The sequence below is a fragment of the Oncorhynchus mykiss genome, chromosome 21, assembly GCF_057628025.1.
Source record: "Oncorhynchus mykiss isolate SJ-2025 chromosome 21, ASM5762802v1, whole genome shotgun sequence".
NCBI classification, from domain to species: Eukaryota; Metazoa; Chordata; class Actinopteri; order Salmoniformes; family Salmonidae; genus Oncorhynchus; species Oncorhynchus mykiss.
In genome coordinates, this window is record NC_143042.1 from 22886095 (window position 1) to 22905167 (window position 19073).

The 19073-nt window shown below is 41.9% G+C and overlaps 1 pseudogene; it reads left to right on the top strand.

The window, feature by feature from the left end:
• LOC149973024 (uncharacterized) overlaps window positions 1–17799 on the top strand; it is a 53757-nt pseudogene extending 35958 nt beyond the window's left edge.
• Window positions 17800–19073: the final 1274 nt, after the last annotated feature.

A 19073-nucleotide genomic window follows, 5' to 3' on the forward strand; every position in this document is an offset into this window, starting at 1 on the left:
GGCATGTAACATTGCAGTTATCCCTCAAAATGAGAAAGATGCTGTCCCCAGTGATTGTGATACCGCTGGGTCAGATATGGACTATGAGGGGGAGACAGGCCATTTGCCAGCCAGGCTGTTGAATGCATATACTGAACCTATGCAAACAGATCATGACAGGGACAACGTTATCAGTGATGGATGACCAAACCCTCGCCACCCCCACCTCCCTCTCCCACCCACCACACGCCTCCACTGTTGATAATGAAGAGCCAAGTGCCTCTACCCGCTAGAGGGTCCAGTCAGAAGAGCCAAGGGAAAAGCTGCAGGTGGTCACAAATAAAGATGGAGTGTACAAACAATCGAAGAGGCCTGCCACCGCTGTGATTCCAAAACACATGGTATACAGCCCAAATGCTGCAGAATGTGTCAAACAAAGCTGACCCAACCCAACGGATGTTTTCCTACTAATGTATCCACCCACCCTAAGAGAGATCACCATTGAAATGTCCAACCTCTACTCCACCCAAACCAAGGACAAGCAACTGTATTACAGTAGGTCTGACTGATCGTAGTTCAAAACTGTGATGCACAAACTAATCGTGCACTTGGTTCTGAAGCCTACCTCTATGGTATGTTCAGTGTAGGCCTCTACTTGAATGCATATTCTACAGGCTACCTCTATCCCAAATGTTACATTTTTGTTCAATGTGAATGAATCACACGACTGCTATACAATATAGTTGTTAGTGAATGTTGCACTAAAATGTGACAATGACAATGTTACAATTAATATTTTAATATTGTAATATTTGAACTTATTCATGTTTCAATAAAGTAACAATGTTGAAATAGGTTGATGGTTGTTGTTTTTTTGTCTTTGCTCTCAGTATTCATATTGGTGTTGTATAAGGGTTTTTGATATGTAAAATAGTCACACTAGAACGTGTTGGGTCATTCTAATAGCAATGCTGGGGACCGCCAGTGACAGAGTTTTAAATGTGTTAATAACTGGGCTGGGATATAGAAGAATTTCCATGACTGCATAGGAGAAATATGTTAATTCAGTGTACATCACATTATCCCACCGGTCACAATTGCGACCGGACATAAAACACTTTTTCCACATACTTTTCCATTAAAATGTTTTTAAAAAAAAGATTGATTATTTCAAAGGGTTACTAATGACACATGATTTGGATATATTAATGTCTGGGAAAAATGTGTGATTAAATGGGTTCATTTACTGTGGGGCTTGTCTCATGTAATTGACTGTACTCATTTATGTTTCCTTAATCTAATGTTGCTGTACTCTCTGGAGCTCAGACAGATTTATTCTCTCACCTCTAAGGCTTGGGAATCAGCTTCTGTGTGTGTCTGTGTGTGTGTCTGTGTGTGTGTGTGTGTCTGTGTATTTTTTAAGGCTCTCTGCCACAGAACAACCTATTTTCCAAGGCATGCAAAAGTGCATCTATAGTCTGTATGAACTCAGGAGAGCGGAAAGAAGTGAATGAAAGAGAGAATGAGAGAGGGAGATTGACAAAAGAAGGACAGGAAAAGATGAGAGAGAGATCAGGACTGCCGCTCTGGAGGACATTGACGGGAAGGAGGGGGACCATTAATGAGGTTACACACTGGAAACAGGAAACGAACAGACCAACTCCTTTTAATTCTGTTAGGACTGCTGTTAGCACCAGGTGAAAAAAAATGGTTCATTGACAATAGCTCCTCACTCACTGAACCATGTCTTTTTAAATGCAGAATGGATTCTCATTCCCCTTTCGGAATCTAACCCCGGACTCCGGTGAGTGGTTTTCTCTCACATCATTTCAGGTAGCTCTATGCTTGTCTCCTTTAATCAAATCATCCCCTTTGGTCCTCCTTATCTTCATATTTCTTGGGTGGCCAACCCTTTTCCAACCCTGTGGATCCAGAGTAATGTCTGTCTAGTAGTTATACTGGAATGGAATTTCCTCAGAGGGAGAGGGAGAGAGAGAGAGAGAGAGAGAGAGAAGGCTGTTTATGTACTTTTCTTATGTACAAATGCACAGACAAGCTTCAAGCACAGATAAGCTTGGACAGGAAACTATAGATAAAAAACAGACCATCAAAGCTCAAAATGCCTCTAATCATCCACAACAGATCCACAACTCCATATGTTAGTCAAAAACATATATCCACTAATATGCTACTCTGTACTCATATCTACAGACAGTGACAGACAGACACACTGCTTTAAGCTAAGCACACCAGAAACACAGGTTGTGATCCAAAAACGGTTACCCTATTCCCTATACAGTGCACTACTTTTGGCCAGGGCCCAAGTGCACTATATAGGGAATAGGGTGCTGTTTGGGACTGAGCAGCAGTCTATCATTCAGATCTGGTAAATGAGGGTTGTGTAACATGGAAATGGTCCTCTCCTCTCTCTGTCCCTGGCCAACCTAATAGAGCTGGGCCTGTGGCTGGCTTAAGTGATGTGATGAGGGCACTTATTGCCTGGTTAGTCTGAACGGTCCTCAGGGGCTTCGACTAGCCTCATGGGGAGAGATACAGGGTGTTTCTAGGATTTGTTTAATTGGGTGGCCAAGGGAGGGACCCAGAACCAGTCATGGGTGGCCATGGGAAATCAGCTAATTATATCACAAATAGCATTAAAAAAAGTAGCTTAAACAATGATGCATAATATTGAATAACTGTTTCAACTCTTTATTTGTGTCTGCCTTTTAACTGCTAGGCTACCTGTTAACCGTTTCATTGGATTTTCAACCTTGCAGAAACAATTGTTTTCTTTCTAAACCAACATTTACAATTGTTATTTCCGAAAAATAAATGTTAAAGAATGAAAGCAGTTTGCTGCTCTATAGTGGGCCAAATTGCCAGTAGAAAGGTGCCGCAAGCTCTTTGATAGAAAGGTGCCGCAAGCTCTTTGATAGAAAGGTGCCGCAAGCTCTTTGATAGAAAGGTGCCGCAAGCTCTTTGATAGAAAGGTGCCGCAAGCTCTTTGATGGCTACAAGAAGCATTTGTCGGCAGTTATCTTGGCCAAAGACCCAAGTAGTAGTTTTGGGATGGAAATCATTTTTGTTGTCTTTATTTTCTAAATAACATTTAAAATAAGATTGGTTCTGTAATGTTGAAAATCCAAGAACAAAGTTTTAGTAATTTCAACATATTTTAGAAGAAATAGGGAATTATTTAAGAAAAGTGCAAGGATGCCAATACAACTGTACATAACACACTAGTTTAGCACAGGGATTAAAAACTCTAGTTTAGTTTCCTGTTAAGTCAAACACCAGTTACCTAGCCATCTTCCACCTTAGCTATAGAATTCTAAGGTGATATGTGAATGCTCCATACCGGTTAAGGGAGAGTTGGGTAAGTTGAGCCATTTTTTATAATCAACATCACTACGTCAAGGGAAATATAGTATTCTTTCTAACAAAGATATCCACATATGTTTCAGGATGTTGTGTATCCCTGGAAATAATCAGAATTAATGTACAAATAACAGTTTTGAAAACATTGCTTGTCCAAAAAAAAGTGTTCTCTAAGCAAAACTTACCTAGCCTCGTACGAACCATCATGATCTCGCGAGCTCATATTTTACAGCTTTATTCTAAAATGTATTAAATAGTTTTTGTCCTTCTTCAATCAAAAAAATACAAAAATTTAAACATTGAAACGCATTTACATAAAGTATTCAGACCCATTATGCAGTACTTTGTTGAATCACCTTTGGCAGTGATTACAGCCTCAAGTCTTTTTGGGTATGACGCTATAAGCTTGGCACACCTGTATTTGGGGAGTTTCTCCCACTCTTCTCTGTAGATCCTCTCAAGCTCTGTCAGGTTGGATGGGGAGCGTCGCTGCACAGCTATTTTCAGGTCTCTCCAGAGATGTCCGATCAGATTCAAGTCCGTGCTCTGGCTGGGCCAAAACAGATCAAATTTATTTATATAGCCCTTCGTACATCCGCTGATATCTCAAAGTGCTGTACATAAACCCAGCCTAAAACCCCAAACAGCAAGCAATGCAGGTGTTGAAGAACGTTGGCTAGGAAATACTCCCTAGAAAGGCCAAAACCTAGGAAGAAACCTAGAGAGGAACCAGGCTATGAGGGGTGGCCAGACCTCTTCTGGCTGTGGCGGGTGGAGATTATAACAGAACATGGCCAAGATGTTCAAATGTTCATAAATGACCAGCATGGTCAAATAATAATAATAATCACAGTAGTTGTCGAGAGTGCAGCAAGTCAGCCCCTCAGGAGTAAATGCCACTCAAGGACATCTTGTTCCGAAGCCACTCCTGCATTGTCTTGGCTGTGTGCTTAGGGTCGTTGTCTGAGTCCTTTAGGTGCCTTTTGGAAAACTCCAAGCAGGCTGTTTTGCTCTGACATGCACTGTCAACTGTGAGACCTTATATAGACAGGTGTGTGTCTTTTCAAATCATGTCCAGTCAATTGAATTTACCACAGGTGGACTTCAATCATGTTGTAGAAACATCTCAAGGATGATCAATGATAACAGGATGCACCTGAACTCAATTTCGTGTCTCATAGCAAAGGGTCTGAATACTTACAGTGGAGCAAAAAAGTATTTAGTCAGCCACCAATTGTGCAAGTTCTCCCACTTAAAAAGATGAGAGAGGCCTGTAAATGTTCATCATAGGTACACTTCAACTATGACAGACAAAATGAGGAAAAGAAATCCAGAAAATCACATTGTAGGATTTTTAATGAATTTATTACATTATGGTGGAAAATACGTATTTGGTCAATAACAAAAGTTTATCTCAATACTTTGTTATATACCCTTTGTTGGCAATGACAGAGGTCAAACGTTTTCTGTAAATCTTCACAAGGTTTTCACACACTGTTGCTGGTATTTTGGCCCATTCCTCCATGCAGATCTCCTCTAGAGCAGTGATGTTTTGGGGCTGTTGCTGGGCAACACGGACTTTCAACTCCCTCCAAAGATTTTCTATGGGGTTGAGATATGGAGACTGGCTAGGCCACTCCAGGACCTTGAAATGCTTCTTACGAAGCCACTCCTTCGTTGCCCGGGCGGTGTGTTTGGGATCATTGTCATGCTGAAAGACCCAGCCACGTTTCATCTTCAATGCCCTTGCTGATGGAAGGAGGTTTTCACTCAAAATCTCACGATACATGGCCCCATTCATTATTTCCTTTACACGGATCAGTCGTCCTGGTCCCTTTGCATAAAAACAGCCAAAGCATGATGTTTCCACCCCCATGCTTCACAGTAGGTATGGTGTTCTTTGGATGCAACTCAGCATTCTTTGTCCTCCAAACACGACGAGTTGAGTTTTTACCAAAAAGTTATATTTTGGTTTCATCTGACCATATGACATTCTCCCAATCTTCTTCTGGATCATCCAAATGCTCTCTAGCAAACTTCAGACGGGCCTGGACATGTACTGGCTTAAGCAGAGGGACACGTCTGGCACTGCACGATTTGAGTCCCTGGCGGCGTAGTGTGTTACTGATGGTAGGCTTTGTTACTTTGGTCCCAGCTCTCTGCAGGTCATTCACTAGGTCCCCCCGTGTGGTTCTGGGATTTTTGCTCACCGTTCTTGTGATAATTTTGACCCCACGGGGTGAGATCTTGCGTGGAGCCCCAGCTCGAGGGAGATTATCAGTGGTCTTGTATGTCTTCCATTTCCTAATAATTGCTCCCACAGTTGATTTATTCAAACCAAGCTGCTTACCTATTGCAGATTCAGTCTTCCCAGCTTGGTGCAGGTCTACAATTTTGTTTCTGGTGTCCTTTGACAGCTCTTTGGTCTTGGCAATAGTAGAGTTTGGAGTGTGACTGTTTGAGGTTGTGGGCATGTGTCTTTTATACTGATAACAAGTTCAAACAGGTGCCATTAATACAGTTAACGAGTGGAGGACAGAGGAGCCTCTTAAAGAACTTACAGGTCTGTGAGAGCCAGAAATCTTGCTTGTTTGTAGGTGACCAAATACTTATTTTCCACCATAATTTGCTAATAAATTCATAAAAAATACTACAATGTGATTTTCTGGATTTTTTTTCTCATTTTGTCTGTCACAGTTGAAGTGTACCTATGATGAAAATTACAAGCCTCTCAAATCTTTTTAAGTGGGAGAACTTGCACAATTGGTGGCTGACTAAATACTTTTTTGCCCCACTGTATGTAAATAAGGTATTTCTGTTTTTTGTAGTTTTTTGTAAACATTTCTAAAAAACTGTTTTCACTTTAATGACATAATGACAGGTGTGTGTCATTGTGGGGTATTGTGTGTAGATTGATGAGGAAAAAAAGTAATTTATTACATTTTAGAATAAAACTAATGTAACAAAATGTTGAAAAAGTCAAGGGGTCTGAATACATTCCAAATGCACTATATGCCTACATTCAGATCATTGGCGGTCGGTGACCTAACATAATCGGCAGAATGAATACACACTTGATCACATGTAAACAGTTCACTTTCATAGCTGCATACAAACAGATTGTTGAATCCCTTCTCGCATCTATGGACTCTTTTGCTCTTACCTTCTTAACAAAGCGTGGGTGGCCAGTAATAATCTGGTCCTGAACATCTCTAAAACTAAGAGCATTGTATTTGGTACAAATTTCTCCCTAAGTTCTAGACCTCAGCTGAATCTGGTAATGAATGGTGTGGCTGTTGAACAAGTCGAGGAGACTAAATTACTTGGCTTTACCTTCTCCTTCTCCCAAATCCAGTCAGCTGATGTTCTGAAAGAGCTGCAAAATCTGGACCTCTACAAATCAGACGGACTAGACAATCTGGATCCTTTCTTTCTAAAATTATCTGACGAAATTGTTGCAACCCCTATTACTAGCCTGTTCAACCTCTCCTTCGTGTCGTCTGAGATTCCCAAAGATTGGAAAGCAGCTGCGGTCATCCCCCTCCTCAAAGGGCGACACACTCTTGACCCAAACTGCTACAGACCTATATCTATCCTACCCTGCCTTTCTAAGGTCTTCGAAAGCCAAGTCAACAAACAGATTACCGACCATTTCAAATCCCACCACAACTTCTCCGCTATGCAATCTGGTTTCAGAGCTGGTCATGGGTGCACCTCAGCCACGCTCAAGGTCCTAAACGATATCTTAACCGCCATCGATAAGAAACAATACTGTGCAGCCGTATTCATCGACCTGGCCAAGGCTTTCGTCTCTGTCAATCATCACATCCTCATCGGCAGACTTGATAGCCTTGGTTTCTCAAATGATTTCCTCGCCTGGTTCACCAACTACTTCTATGATAGAGTTCAGTGTGTCAAATCGGAAGGCCTGTTGTCCGTGCCTCTGGCAGTCTCTATGGGGGTGCCACAGGGTTCAATTCTTGGACCAACTCTCTTCTCTGTATACATCAATGATGTCGCTCTTGCTGCTGGTGAGTCTCTGATCCACCTCTACGCAGACGACACCATTCTGTATACTTCTGGCCCTTCTTTGGACACTGTGTTAACAACCCTCCAGACGAGCTTCAATGCCATACAACTCTCCTTCCATGGCCTCCAATTGCGCTTAAATACAAGTAAAACTAAATGCATGCTCTTCAACCGATCGCTGCCTGCACCTGCCCGCCCGTCCAAAATCACTACTCTGGACGGTTCTGACTATGTGGACAACTATGTAGACAATATGTGGACAACTACAAATACCTAAGTGTCTGGTTAGACTGTAAACTCTCCTTCCAGACTCATATCAAACATCTCCAATCCAAAGTTAAATCTAGAATTGTCTTCCTATTTCGCAACAAAGCATCCTTCACTCATACTGCCAAACATACCCTTGTAAAACTGACCATCCTATCGATCCTCGACTTCAGCGATGTCATTTACAAATTAGCCTCCAATACCCTACTCAATAAATTGGATGCAGTCTATCACAGTGCCATCCGTTTTGTCACCAAAACGTATACTACCCATCACTGCGACCAGTACGCTCTCGTTGGCTGGCCCTCACTTCATACTCGTCGCCAAACCCACTGGCTCCAGGTCATCTACAAGACCCTGCTAGGTAAAGTCCCGTCTTATCTCAGCTCGCTGGTCACCATAGCAGCACCCACCCGTAGCACGCGCTCCAGAAGGTATATCTCTCGGGTCACCCCCAAAACCAATTTTTCCTTTGGCCGCCTCTCCTTCCAGTTCTCTGCTGCCAATGACTGGAAGGAACTACAAAAATCTCTGAAACTGGAAACACTTATCTCCCTCACTAGCTTTAAGCAACAGCTGTCAGAGCAGCTCATAGATTACTGCACCTGTACATAGCCCATCTATAATTTAGCCCAAACAACTACCTCTCCCCCTACTGTATTTATTTTGCTCCTTTGCACCCCATTATTTCTATCTCTACTTTGCATTTTCTTCCACTGCAAATCTACAATTCCAGTGTTTTACTTGCTATATTGTATTTACTTCGCCACCATGGCCTTTTTTGCCTTTACCTCCCTTATCTCACCTCATTTGCTCACATTGTATATAGACTTATTTTTCTACTGTGATATTGACTTTGTTTGTTTTACTCCATGTGTAACTCTGTGTTGTTGTATGTGTCGAACTGCTTTGCTTTATCTTGGCCAGGTCGCAATTTAGATGAGAACTTGTTCTCAACTTGCCTACCTGGTTAAATAAAGGTTAAATAAAATAAAAAGTAATCAGAGGGCTGAAATATAAATACCACGCATGCCAGTCTCTCTTGGCTAAGACTTGAGGTGAGACTGACTGCATCACTTCTTCTTTTTATAAGAAACATTAATGTGTTGAAAATCCTAAATTGTTTGCATAGTCAATTTACACACAGCTCTGACACACACACTTATCCCACCAGACATGCCACCAGGGGTGTTTTCACAGTCTCCAAATCCAGAACAAATTCAAGAATGCGTACAGTATTATAAGGAGCGATAATTGCATGGAACTCTATTCTCTCTCATATTGACAAATAAACAGCAAAGCTGGTTTCAAAAACAGATAAAGCAATACCTCACGGCCTAACGCCTCTCCCCTATTTGACCTAGGGGAGAGGCGTTGTCCTTAAGCTGTTCTTGTCTATTAATGTTCTGTATTATGTCAAGTTTCATGTTTTTTGTGGACCCAAGGAAGAGTAGCTGCTGCTTTTGCAACAGCTAATAGGGATCCTAATAAAATACCAACTACCAAACATATCAGCTGTTTGTAACCAGGCGAGAAAAAAATAATCTTCATATCAATCTTCATACATTATTGTTACCATATTAGCTAAAGTACCGTCATAGTCAACATAGCTAATAGAAGTAACTCATTATTAAACCCGCTACAATCAAGCAGTACAGTGTACAGTCAGTAAGCAGTTTAATCGGCAGGCCCCGTTGGCAATAAATTAGTAAAACCAAAAGCTTACCTTAACTTGGAAAAGTTCCAGTGTTGGATAGTCATAGCCAGCTAGCTAACATTGCATCCCTCTGTTTGAGCAAGGTGTTTGAGTAGGCAAAACGAGCTAGCTGCATTTGCTAGCTATGTAAGTGAAAAGAAGATGATGAAATATAGCTAGCTCTCTCTCTCTCGCTCCTCCAACAATTGTCTTTCTCTCTCTTTGCACTGCACTGCAGTGCTAGCTAGCTGTAGTTCAGTACTAGATTAATTATCTGATCCTTTGATTGGGTGGACACAACATGTCAGTTCATGCTGGAAGAGCTCTGCAGGATGTCCTCTGAAAGTTGCCATAATTACTGTGTAAGTCTATGGGAAGGGGGTGAGAACCATGAGCCTGGGTTTTGTATTCAAGTCAAAGTACCAAGAGGACGGAAGCTAGCTGTCCTCCGGCTACACTATGGTGCGACCCTACAGAGTGCTGTTGAGGCTACTGTAGACCTTCAATGCAAAACAGTGTGTTTTAATCATTATTTAGTGACATGTTAATAATATATATTTTTATCTAAAAAGGATAACTTTGTAAAATGTTTCACTATTTTTATGAAATTCACTCAGTAGGATGGTCCTCCTCTGAGGAGCCTCCACTATAATTCAGATATAGATCTTTCTGTTCAATATCACTTACCCTTCCAATGCTTGACCAGTTGTCTGATGTTGTTTCTAAGTGTCCATTTGTAAGAAAGTTCTCTGCATTTTGAAGCCCATGAAACTCGACTCCATGTCCAGACTCCAGACTTTTACACAGATACATTTAATTTTTGTTAATGTACCTCTTCAGTGTCATTCAGTCTATTATTTCAACTCTTGCTACTGCTCTAATGGACTTCCCTCATCTTACTTCCTTGGCTGCTCTCTCAAGAACCTCAAGTGGGGCCAGACCCCTGCTTGTTTTATGTTTGTGTGACGCACACAAGTGTATAGTGCTGCTTGAAAGTATGCAACTTATGCAATTACAGATTTTGTTTGGTTGTTTAAATTATTATTATTATTATTTTAATTTTACCCCTTTTTCTCCCCAATTTCATGGTATCCAATTGTTAGTAGCTACTATCTTGTCTCATCGCTACAACTCCCGTACGGGCTTGGGAGAGACGAAGGTTGAAAGTCCTTCGATACACAACCCAACCGCACTGCTTCTTAACACAGCGCGCATCCAACCCGGAAGCCAGCCGCACCAATGTGTCGGAGGAAACACCATGCACCTGGCAACCTTGGTTAGCGTGCACCGGCCCGCCACAGGAGTCACTGGTGCGCGATGAGGCAAGGATACCCTACTGGCCAAACCCTCCCTAACCCAGACGACGCTAGGCCAATTGTGCGTAGCCCCACAGACCTCCCGGTCGCGGCCGGTTACGACAGAGCCTGGGCGCGAACCCAGAGTCTCTGGTGGCACAGCTGGCGCTGCAGTACAGCGCCCTTAACCACTGCGCCACTTGGGAGGCCCTGTTTGGTTGTTTTTACCATGAAATCAGAACCAGTCTTTTTGATCTGATATAACAGTTTTTTTTTTACCAATACCATATCATGCGTGTAGAAAAAAAAAAATTAAAAGGGAATTTAATGCAGGTGCAAAAATAAGTGAACCCCAAGTTGCATTGGTTAAATCAAGTAGGTAAGTAGAATCAGGTGGGTAAATAATTGGGTACCAAATGAACCAATCAAATGAGAGATTGTTAGGAAAGAGTTTGGGCGGGACTCTGATTAATAGAGATAAGAAACCTGGTTAGTTATGTTACCCATCCACGTGAATGCAAAGCACGCCATGCTGGGAGGAAAGGAGATGTCAGAGGACATCAGGACGTGGGTAGTGAGAGCACATCAGTCTGTGGAAGGCTATAAAATCATAAAAAAAGATTTGAGCTTTCAGTCCACTGTGAGGCAAATAATTTACCAATGGAGAGCATGACAGCAACTCGGCCTAGAAGTGAACGCCCTTCCAAAATATCCCCAAGAGCCACAAGAACAATAATAATTCAGGTAAAATCCAACCCAAACATAACATTAGAGATTTGCAGACTTCCCTTGCTGCATCTCAGGTAACTGTGCCTGCTTCAACAATAACAACACTGAATCGAAATGCCATTCATGGGAGAGTTGCTAGGAAGAAGCCTCTGCTGTCAAAAAAAGAACCAAACTGCCCGTCTTAACTTTGCCAGAGACCACCTGGAGAAATCTGAAGGTTTCTGGAAGTCAATGCTCTTGACCGATGAGTCCAAAATTGACGTTTTTGGTCACAATCAACACAGCTTTCTGATGAAAACCCAACACTGCCTACTCCCAAAATAACCTTATTCCAACAGTCAAGCGTGGTGGTGGGAATGTCAAGATCTGTAGCTGCATTTCCTCCTCTGGACCTGGACAACTCCACATCATCAAGGAAACCATGAATTCTGAGGTATTACCAGGAGATTCTTGAACAGAACGTAAGGGCATCAGTCAAGGAGCTAAAGTTGGCTGAAAATGTGTCTTCCAACAAGACAGCGGCCCAAAGCATTCAAGCACATGTAACAGTATAGCTTCCGTCCCTCTCCTCGCCCCAACCTGGGCTCGAAACAGGGACCCTCTGAACACATCAACAGTCACCCTCGAAGCATCGTTACCCATCGCTCCACAAAAGCCATGGCCCTTTCAGAGCAAGGGGAACCACTACTTCAAGGTCTCAAAGCGAGTGACGTCACTGATTGAAACGCTAATAGTGCGTACCACTGCTAACTAGCTAGCCATTTCACATTGGTTACACACATCTACCAAAGAATGGCTCAGGAGAAAGAAGATGTGTTTTTGATTGGTAAAAGTCCTGACCTAAATCCAATCAAGATACTGTGGGAGGACCTGAAGTGGGCAGTTCATGCCAGACACCCCTCAAACCTCACTCAATTGGCTGAGTTCTATAAGGAGGAGTGGGAAAAAATCCCTCAAAACAGATGTCAGAGACTGATTACTGGCTATAGGTGACGTTTACTCCAAGTTATCGCTGCTAATGGAGGTGCCACAAGCTATTGACTGAAGAGGTTCACATATTTTTTGCACACATCAAATCTGAATGTCTTAAATAAACAATGAACATATCTTTTTTTGTTTCTGTCATTTAATTGGGATGTCTTTATTACAAATTGGGGTTTAGATAAGGATTGTATATATTTATTTTAATTTATAGCAAAATAATGACCAGCCCTATAGGGTTCATACTTTCAAGCAGCACTGTGTGTATGTATGTATATAAATATAATACCAAGAGTGTGCAAATATAAAATGTATATTTTGATTTAACACTTTTGGTTACTACATGATTCCATATGTGTTATTTCATAGTTTTGATGTCTTCACTATTATAAAATGGAGAAAATAGTAAAAAATAAAAACCCTTGAATGAGTAGCTGTGTCCAAACATTTGACTGCTAATGTATATGGTTTATTTTATGGAGCCATCCCTTTGATAATTTTCTGGACCTCCCAGGTATTTGCATTTAAAGTAACGTTTACTGCCGCTAAAGAGAGCTGTGACATCAATGGGGAACGTTAGTGAGATGAGGTTTTGTATTTCTTCAATCTTGGGAACGCCTACTACTGAACACTAAAGTATCGCCGTCTCATTTCACCCTGTTAATTCAGGTATGTAAAGTGCAAAATGAGATTTAAAATATTGCGATAACATGGTTAACTACATAGTCCATGAGTTTGAAGGCAATTGAAAGGAGTTTAAACCTGGTTGGTATTTTCCCCATTGTAAGTAATGGATGTTGGCTAGGTTTTACAGTCCAAACGGTCCAACAACCGTGAGAGAGAGAGGGAAAAAAAAACCCGTGGCGCAAACAGCAAATAATCCCGCACAAAGCATAGCAGGCAGCGGAGGTTAATAAACCCACCGAAATGAACTAATAGGACACAGGTGTAAACAAAACAGACAGACACAAACGAAAAAGAAAAATGGATCGGTGGCAGCTAGTAGGCCAGCGACGACGACCGCCGAGCACCGCCCGAACAGGGAGAGGAGCCACCTTAGGTGGAAGTCGTGACAGGTGGAGATCAAATGAAGTTGTGGTGGAGGGGTGTCTATAGATACTCCATATTCTGACCTTGATTTAATTCCACCACCTTTACGCGCAAGAAAACCATGAAAAAGGTTGAGCGAACCAGGTTCCAAGTGGAAGAACCATCTATTTTTTTTCTGATGGAGAATGCTGTTATTTATATGCACTGTAATGTATAAATTGATATAAAGCTATTGATAATAGCTAGGTAAATGAGGAATCCGTTTGGAGAACGGGATTGTAAATACAAAGAGCAATTGTTTTATATTTTATCCCTGGAGAATAATGTGAAACCAGTTATATGGAATCAAACTGAAAATCATATCAACATGACATGTATTTCGGCTATAAATAGCTATACTATAATTCAACATTTTTATTGTAAACCCTCATAATTTGCAGGGATGAAATTTTGAGACCCAAGGGAAGAGAAAGAGGATACCTAGTCAGTTGCACAGCATAATGCATTCAACCCAAATGTCTCTTCTGGATTTAACCCAGCCCCTCTGAATCAGAGAGGTGCAGGGCTGCCTTCATCAGCGCCCTGGAAGCAGTTGTTGTTGGGGGTTAACTGCCTTGCTCAAGGGCAGAACAGCAGATTTTTCCACCTTGCCGGCTCGGGGATTTGAACTAACGACCTTTCGAACGCTAGGCAACCAGCTAACCAAGCTATCGGCTTTTGTAGCACCGAACCTATCAAGTTGATTTATGCGCTTTCTAATGTTTTAATTATATTCCCTGGCTTTCCTCCATTTTATTTGGCAATTTGTACCATGTTAAATATTAGCCACTCTATGTAATACCCACATACTTGTAGTGTTAGTTTCCTTCAATTTGTAGCCTACATTTTGCGTCATTCCATTCTGTTTACCTTTCCCTGTCACGTCCGTGTAGTTGTTCTTGAGGGTTGCTAGCAATAGTAGATCGTATTATGCTAACATTGTGCAATAATTTGGGATATGTAGCCTATTTGAATCATTATGTAACGCGGACCATACGTAGCCGCTTAAACCTGGAGCACGGCTCACGATGACTGGCCTTTGCCATTACAGTTCCATGATTAGTGAGGATTAGGATAGATTTATAGGACTAGCCTATTGTTCAACCCCTATTGTACATTTTTTTTTCACCTTCCAATATTTATTTCGATGTATTCTAGTGAGTCTGTCGACACAATTGGAAAGGTAAACCGTATTTAAAGGGATAGTTTAAGATAAATCTACTGAAAACTCTTATTAAATGAAAACTCTACAAGAAAATCTGTTGGCCAGCAAGTGGGAGGGTTTTCAGCGGTTGAATAAAATTTATTTCAGACTGTGGAAGGGAACCTTGCCTGCAAAGCCAGTTAAGAGCCTGCATAAGGTACATCTGAATACCAACTACTGAGAAGTGCAAGGTAAGGAAGGGCATGCGTTGGAAAAACGTACATTTCCTAAGTCTAAATCTACTCCATTATGCATAAAACGGACAACATACCCCATGGACATTGGCTCAAGGTTACCCCAAGGCAAACATTTTGACTATATTAGCCCACACAGCTACAAGGATGCACTTTCATGCTAGGTTTAGGACCTCTTCCTAAATATTTAGTCACATGATTAATTTTGTGTATGGTTTCCTCGAAACAAGTGGTGGTTCAACGAACCCTTTGGCTCAATTTAACCCACTCTCCCCTACAGTTTAGCTAGCATAAAGCCTGGGCAGCAATTTTTCAACTAACCTTTACCTTCAACTAACATTACTTCCTCTCAACCTGGAAGTTACCGCTGTCTTCATCTCCCATCGATAGTTACAGGTGGAAAGTAAGCATTTGGAAAATGATCTCAATAAATGAAATCAATTTTTGCTCCATGAGGTAATCCAATTCATGTAAATAAATTATAGTGAGTGAGAAGCGGAAACTCTCTGATTGGATGAGATGTCTGCCGATGTAATCAGTGCGGGTTTGTTTGCATGAACACCATGGTAACAGCATACAGTAACGTTTCTCATAGCCTATATGACTGACTATGCACTGATTTCTGCAGATGAGCATATGCTCTTAACCTCTCAACCAGGCCCAACATTATTGATTGTTCTCTATCCGTAAAGGGCCTGTGTGGTTGCAAGCTTTTATTCCACCCCAGTAGCATGACGAGTCTGAAGGACTTTGAACATGATCATGTAGACCCCTCCCACAGTATCATATCCTACATCCACTCTATCCCTAATTTATCAAGCTAGAAATGGGAGACCACTAGGGCCAACACAACAACATGCCTGCCAGTGGTGTTCTGACATATTGTTTAAAGGGTAATTCTACCACTTTTCAACCTCATATTCATTATCTCCACCAAGAAACCATGTATTATTGTCTATATATAAGAAATAAAATAATATTCTATAAAGAGCTAGGCACAGAGGATGTATGAGTGGAGTGACTAGCAGGACTCTACTGCCATCTGGTGGCAGCATGCTGCAGGGCCATAGAACCCTCTTCAGGATGCAGTCTTGTCTGTCGAAATGCATAGTGTCACGAGAAATGAGCAGGTCCTGGGGGCAGTGGCAATCTCGATCTTGGTGGGGCAAACTCCCCCCCAAAATGTTGATGCATGCCAGCAAAGCCACTACACAACACTAAACAATACATTCATGGCACTATAATGGTGACAAACAGTGCCCACAAACCTGTAGAGTCTACATAAAGCTGTCCCAACAGCAGAGCTTTCTTTTCAGAACCATGGAGTGAATCCATACCACCGCTACACCTGGCTATCAGCAGAGCCTTGTCTGGCAGCGAAACAGTTAATTCAGCTTAATTTCCTTCCTTTAAAAATACATAGCTGATATGGCTGACTTGCTTAAACAAATGTGGTTTCTACTGACAATTGAGATGTACAAACTATGGCATAAGGGAACGATGAGTGGATCAGATGCAATCCGTAATATCAATGAAGACATTAATGAGAGAGCTAAGACGAATGTAGGCAATATCACTATTTGTTCAGCACTTTTGAAATGAGCAGCGACAGAATTCAGAACATGGGCCGTTCTTACAGTATTCTCCCTGTACACCACGTCAGAATCATATGAATAATAAAGGGGGCATATATGCAGACAATAAAAGCTCTTACAATATTCGATAATTACATTTCTCTAAAACAGGCTACATGTGCACCACCAAGTCAGAACAGTAGGCTAAGTTATGAGAGGGAAAGGGACCAAATTATTAGGGTGAGGCACATACACTTAGTATTTCTTTCTTAGCTACAGCATAAAATACATTTTTGGACTCACCTTGATGTGCTGTGCTCACTTGAACAAGAAGGTGAAGCGGCAGTCCTTCTTGTGGGCAAACTTTGTCACCAAAGTCTGCCACTCTCTGGATTTATGGTGCTTTCAAGACAACCGGGAACTCTGAAAAACTTGTTTACGTGCTGCTGTGTGGTTTGTTGCTAACCTTACTTTAATACCTGCCAACTTTACGGTTTTTACTTTTTAATTACCGTTTATATTTTTAGTTTATCCCTCGCTCAACTTTTTTCATTCCATTTTTTCACCCCGAACGCTTTATCTGGACGTGGTTCGTCAGGACCTCCACCAGCCGAAGCTAGGTAGTAACATTAACATGATGCCTTCTAATTGCAGTCGCTGTACTCGTATTATACAGGAGAACGATCGCCTGTATATAGGATATAGGATAGCTGTGCTGCAAGCCCAGCTTCAGACGCAATCGTTAGGCAAGGGTAATTTATGTGTAGGAAAGGATGAAACAGTGTCTGTGCCACCAGTAAGTAAAGGTAGTAGTATAAATCCACTCGCACAGTCCCCGCAGCCGGACACTTTTCTCATGGCTTCTGGAAGGAAATGCTGTAGGAATGCTCAACCGGTGTCGCTCATTCAGCCAACAGACTCTTTCAATCGGTTCTCTCCGTTAAGCAACGGGTCGGAGTCAGAGGCAGAGCCTTCTCTGGTCTCTACTCCTCCCGTTACGGGGTCTGAAACGCCGAAACATCCCACCATTAACTCTGACAGATTGAAAATCCTAGTCATTGGTGACTCCATTACCCGCAGTATTAGACTTAAAACGAATCACCCAGCAATCATACACTGTTTACCAGTGGGCAGGGCTACCGACGTTAAGGTTAATCTGAAGATAGTGCTGGCTAAAGCTAAAACTGGTGAGTGTAGAGAGTATAGGGATATTGTTAACCACATCGGCACAAACGATGTTAGGAGGAAACAGTCAGAGGTCACCAAGCACAACATAGCTTCAGCGTGTAAATCGGCCAGAAAGATGTGTCGGCATTGAGTAATTGTCTCTGGCCCCCTCCCAGTTAAGGGGAGTGATGAGCTGTTAGCCAGCCTGCCAGCATAGTGGAGCCTGCCACTAGCACAGTCAGTGTAGTTCGCTCAGCTATCCCCATTGAGGCTGTGTCTGTGCCTCGATCTAGGTTGGGCAAAACTAAACATGGCGGTGTTCGCCTTAACAATCTCACTGGAATAAAGACCTCCTCCATTCCTGCCATGATTGAAAGAGATTGTGATATCTTAAAATAGGGCTACTTAATGTAGGGCTACTTAATATAGGGCTACTTAATGAACTAATAACTGATCATAATGTGGATGTGATTGGCCTGACTGAAACATGGCTTAAGCCTGATGAATTTACTGTGTTAAATGAGGCCTCACCTCCTGGTTACACTAGTGACCATATCCCCCACGCAAAGGCTCCGTGTTGCTAACATTTATGATAGCAAATTTCAATTTACAAAAAAGAATGAAGTTTTCGTCTTTTGAGCGTCTAGTCATGAAATCTATGCAGCCTACTCACTTTTTATAGCTACTGTTTACAGGCCTCCTTGGCCATATATAGCGTTCCTGACCGAGTTCCCTGAATTCCTATCGGACCTTGTAGTCATGGCAGATAATATTCACATTTTTGGTGACTTTAATATTCACATGGAAAAGTCCACAGGCCCACTCCAAAAGGCTTTCGGAGCCATCATCGACTCAGTGGGTTTTGTCCAACATGTCTCAGGACCTACTCACTGCCACAGTCATACTCTGGACCTAGTTTTGTCCTGTGGAATAAATGTTGTGGATCTTAATGTTTTTCCTCATAATCCTGGACTATCGGACCACCATTTTATTACGTTTGCAATCGCAACAAATAAACTGCTCAGACCCCAACCAAGGATCAACAAAAGCAGTGCTATAAATTCTCAGACAACCCAAAGATTCCTAGATGCCCTTCCAGACACCCTCCACCTACCCACGTCAGAGTACACAAATCAGTTAACCACCTAACTGAGGAACTCAATTTAACCTTGCGCAATACCCTAGATGCAGTCGCACCCCTAAAAACATTTGTCATATGAAACTAGCTCCCTGGTATACAGAAAATACCCGAGCTCTGAAGCAGGCTTCCAGAAAATTGGAACGGAAATGGCGCTACACCAAACTGGAAGTCTTCCGACTATCTTGGAAAGAAAGTACCATGCAGTATTGAAGAGCCCTCACTGCTGCTCGATCATCCTATTTTTCCAACTTAATCGAGGAAAATAAGAACAATCCAAAATGTATTTTAGATACTGTCGCAAAGCTAACCAAAAAGCAACATTCTCCAAGAGAGGATGGCTTTCACTTCAG